The sequence below is a fragment of the Chrysochloris asiatica genome, unplaced genomic scaffold (genome assembly GCF_000296735.1).
Source record: "Chrysochloris asiatica unplaced genomic scaffold, ChrAsi1.0 scaffold00047, whole genome shotgun sequence".
NCBI classification, from domain to species: Eukaryota; Metazoa; Chordata; class Mammalia; order Afrosoricida; family Chrysochloridae; genus Chrysochloris; species Chrysochloris asiatica.
The window spans coordinates 5,160,160-5,165,239 of NW_006408565.1; positions in this window are offsets into that span (position 1 = coordinate 5,160,160).

Below are 5,080 nucleotides of genomic sequence, written 5' to 3' on the forward strand. Positions count from 1 at the left end.
ACAGCAAGACAGGGAAATTAAAGGCATCCAAATTGGCAAAGAGGAAGTAAAACTCTCCCTATTTGCAGACGATATGATCCTATACATAGAAAACCCCTAAAGGCTATGTCATCTGTTCATACTGAAACACCAAGCCCACTGCCATCAAGCTGATGCTGACCCACAGCGACTCTGAATTTTTACAGGAGCAGACAGCTTCCTCTTTTTTTCTTTTTCTTGCAATGCCCTGATCCCCCATTTGGGAAATGGATTTAAAGGTTGGTGAGTTTAACAGTGAACTTGCAGAGTTGACTGAGTGAGCACAGGGTTAGGAGCTGTGTGCCTGTGTTTGCTCTATTTTGCTGACATGTGAGGCACTTAATCCTCCTTTCAGAAAAGGATGCTTTTTCACAAAGGTGGGAACAGGGAGTCAGGACCCTATGGAGCAGTGCTGTTTCTTGGCATCTAGCAACTGGATGGCAGGGGAGTGGGGAAGAGAAATCCAAAGTCAGAGAAGGCTAGGTGGAAACAGTCATGTGGGCTGGAGGAAGCAGTGTGGGGACAGCAGGGTTCTGTGGGGAAGGGTCTTCATGGAGAGGGTAGGTGTGGGGAGGGGCTAGGTCTAGTAGCAGAAGCAGCCTCCAGAGTTCTCTGCAGGGAGGAAGCCTGGGGAATAAAGAGGAAGTTTCTTCCCCTTCTTTCCTGGTCTCCTCTGGGTCTCCTCGTTGACCAAATCCAGCTGGAAGTCATGGGGCTACTGAGCGCGTGGTATGGATCATAATGTCCCTCCGGTTCCAAGGAGAAGGATGGAACAGGGCCTGGAGGGACACATTGAGGTCCAGCACAGGGAGTCAGTGATGATAGCTCAGCGGAGGAGACACATTTGGGCTGATATCATGGAACAGGGAAGAATCAGTTCTGCTGAGAGCCAGGAAGGGAGTCCCTTGGGAGAGTGTCTGAGATGCTGCTGGAAGGTTGGTACAGTGGGTGAGGTGAGAGGGCAGCAGCAGACAGGGGTTGGATCCCCTAGCTGGGTGGGCCAGGTAGGGAGTTTGGGTTTTTAAATCATTGCTAACTGCCTTTGAGTCAGCCCCTGACTTATGGTAACCCCACGTGTTACAGAGTAGAATTGCTCACTGGGATTGTGGTGCTGTCGGATCTTGGGGTGGAGCCCTAGGATAAGCTCTTGACCTCAAGGTCAGTTTTAACCACAAAGTCGGTGGTTCAAACTCACCAGTGCTCCTCAGAAACCTTACACAGGGTCGCTATGAGTTGGAACCAACTCAACAGCACTCTACAACAAAAACAGGACAAGCTAATCAAAAGGACAGTAGTTCAAATCCACCAGCTACTCCATGGAATCCTTACACAGACTCACTATGAGTCAGAACCTATTGGAAGGCACTTAACAACAATCTTTACATAAGATGTTTGCCAGGCTTTTCTTCCATGGAGCCACTGAATGGGTTTGAACTCCCAACCTCTAGTTTAGCAGTGGATCATAAACCTCAGTGGGTTTTAAGTAAAGGAGTGATGTGATCTGACCGCTCTGTGGTGAGAATGGCCTGGAACAGGACAGGGTGGAGGCTGGGGAGGGGTGGCAGGGAGGCTGTAGTCATGGCCCAGCCAGACAAACGGTCTGGGCTCAGGCAGCAGGTGGGAGGTAAAGAGACATGGCAGATTGGGGGCTGTTTGGAAATCTAAAAACTGAATGATTGATAGATCAGATATAGGGGGCAAAGGACAGGATCAGGGTTCTCCTGGGCTTGGGACTTGACTCAGTCTGGGGCTGCTGAGGGGCCGTGCACTGTGTTGGGGAAGCTGGGGCAGAGCAGGTTAAGGGGAGATGAGCCCTGTTTGGTTGAAGGTGTCTTTTAGGTCTCCAGGAGAGCAGCAGTTACACATCTGGGAGTCATCTGCTTGGAGGGCAGAGTGTTGTCTTTGAAAGGAGAATTTCCTTCTTGTTATTAATGTTGTTGTTGTTAAGTGCTGTCGAGTCAATACTGACTCATAGCAACCCTGTATAGGGTTTCCCAGGAGCAGCTGGTGAGTTTGAATCATTAAATATTGATGTGTTTGTTTCTAATTATTGGTAAAAATGTGTACAGTTCCTAGGCAGGCCCTTGTGTTGGGGGCTGCTGCTGGAGAGCTGGCTTCTTGTCCTGCCTCAGAGGTTCATGTGCTGAGTGACCAGAGATGGTGTCTGAACTCCTCCGGCCTCAGAGTCCATACAACCCCATCTACCCTCAGTGCCTATGAGCTGGGGTGTGGGGTCTCCAGGGATCTACCTTTGACCTCCTCGGCTCTCAACAAACCCTGAATGGGCCCAGGCCCACCTCCAGACAAGACAAGGCCGAGGTTCCAGGAGAGCGTCCGGGAAGTGGAGTTGCTGCCTGGGCAGAGTGATAACTCTCACACAGGATAATGGATGTGACATGGAAGTCATTTGATGGGATTGTAGAGTGGAAGATGACCCTGGTTTTGGGAAAAACTAATGTGACCCTTTTCCTTTCTTCGCAGCTGTCCAGAAAAGGGCTCCTCCACAAATAGCCAGGCAAGAGAGGCTCAAGGGTCAGGCATGCAGGAGGCAGTGGACCTCTGGAATTCTAATGTCCTCGTGGTTAGGACTGTGTAACCTTGTTAGGACATGTGACCACTCTGTGCCTCTGTTTACTCATCTGCATTGTAGTGTTAGTAAACAATGCCTAGAGATCACAGAATTTGAAGGACCTGAGATGTTTTCTGGTTAAATGCCCTTCATTCAATTGAGAAAATGCTGAGGCCCAGAGACAAAGGGAGTTGATAGCCTAGGACTAGATCTTGTTCCCATGCCTCTGCCTGTAGGATCTAGACCCACTCTCATTTGACCACGTTGATGCTGGGGAACAAATAAAGGAGAGGAACAATTTTAGGCCTAAGAGGTCCACAACTGGTTCCCAATACTAGCCCAAGTCTCTGAATAGCTGGTGGTGCTTTGTAGATATGCTCAAGTCACCAGGGTCTCAGATGTGTCTCACCCTCGATATGGGCATCATTGTAACCAGGAGACAGACAACATCTGAGTCCTATTTACCCCGGGTGGAACCACAACATGCCCCCCAACCTGTAAACTGTGAGACTGAGCAACTCAGTTGGCTAATCACTGGTTTCAGGCCCAGCTCCTCTCCTGGGCCCAGGCAGGTAGCCTGGTGTCAGCCAGTGTCGGATTACCTGATAAACAAGGTAAGCACAGGCTTACTTGTGCTTACTTACGCATCTGGAGTGAACACATCAATACTTTTTCACCACATCAAAGATTCTGTTTCTAGGTCTGACTGACATCTGCGTCTCTCTTCCTACAGAATCAAAGCCTGTTTCCAAATTTACACTCCCTGACAGGATGGAGTGCTCAGTAATCAAGATTATCACAGGTTTATATGTGCTTGTTTACTAATCTGTAGTGAACACTTAGCGTCCTGGTGTGGCGCTGTGGCATAAAGCACTGGACCACAAGGTCAGTTTGAGGCACAAATTCGGCAGTTCATATCCACCAGCTCTTCCTTGAAACCCTATGAATTGGAACCAGTTCGATGGCACTTTACAACAGGCAACAGTTGCACATCTTTCTCTGATGTGGTAAAACGTCTGTGAAATTATTCACTGAAGATGAATTAAGTAAGCACAGGTAAGCTGGGTACTTTGAACTCTATCCCTGAGTGGAGAGTCCCTGAAGCTCTGAAAATATGAGGGATGCTTGCTCTGGCCAGGCCAACGCGGCTGATACAAGGAGGAGTATGAGGGGCGAGATGGAAGGAGAGAGACTGGGCCCATCGTGAAGGATATTGAAAATCAGGTGAAAGCCTTGTGGGGAGACAGGGTGCTGTGTGGACGTTGTGAGCCAGGTTTGCCTCTGTGGATGTGGGTTAGAGACAGCAAGATGGGAGACAGGAACCATGGAACCATCTGAGGAGCAACAATCTCCAAGATTGTCCATGTGGCTGATGCTTCCTTTACAGAAGGTCTTCGTTCCAAAGCCAGGCCACAGGACCCTCAACCTGGTCAGACTCGCCTCTCACTGCTGCCAATTCACTTCATCTGCCATTCACTTCTAACGGTTTGCTGATCAATAAGAACTGAGCAGCAGCTAGGGAGTCTCAGAGTGAAGGGGTGACGAGAATTTAAATGATGCCTGCAGGTAATTGTCTTACTATGGTTGCACATTTATTGCCTGTTGTTTTGAGTTAATTACATGGTGCCTAAGTGTATCTCTTGTAAATCCCTCATAATGCGCTCTACACTCAATTCATATTTAATTAACACCGCTGCTAATGGAATGGGAGTGGTGTGCTTATGTGACATGGAGGAGGAATGTGCCCTGGTTATAGGGTGAAATTGACATGGGTGAGAGGTTTGGACACTTTTGCAGTCTTTGAGTGGCCTCTCCACTAACTCTACAAGCTAACCTTTGCAGCCTGGAGTGGGGTTGGATGTTCCAGATTTCTGGGATTTGTCTACCTGGATGGCTACTTGCAGCTGGTCTTGTGGTCTCAGGAAATTTACAAAACTTCCTGAGTGGAGTTTTCCTAAAATGGGGAGAATGGTAGTAACATCTCAGGGCTGGTCTTTCCTCCCAGAATGTGAGTATTAGGACAGGTAACCTTGTCCTTGATGGAGGAAGGGATGAGTGGACAGAGAGGATATCCTGCACCTTAGCCCACTAGGTACTCTAACAGAGGATGCACTGGTGCAGGACTGGGTGGGGGGCTGTCTACAGAGACATGATGACTGGCCTGGGTCTTGAAGTGTGAGTAGGAGTTCCCTGGATGGATGAGGCAATGGACAGCATGTGCAAAGGCTCAGAGACATAAAGAGCATTTCACTGGTGCCAGATCCTAAGGTAGTGCGACAAGTGGCCACCACCTGGGCACTCAGCCAGGAATGGTTTTGGAAAAACTTAGATGTGTTTAAATTCAGAGGCTTTGGTGCCAATTGCCTGATTGAAAATCCTGTCTTTGCCATTTTCTATGTATGTGATGCTGGACTAGATTTTTTTTTTTTTTTACAGTGGTTCATAACTGTTCTTATTTTTCATTTTTATTTATTTTTAATTTTTTTATGTTTT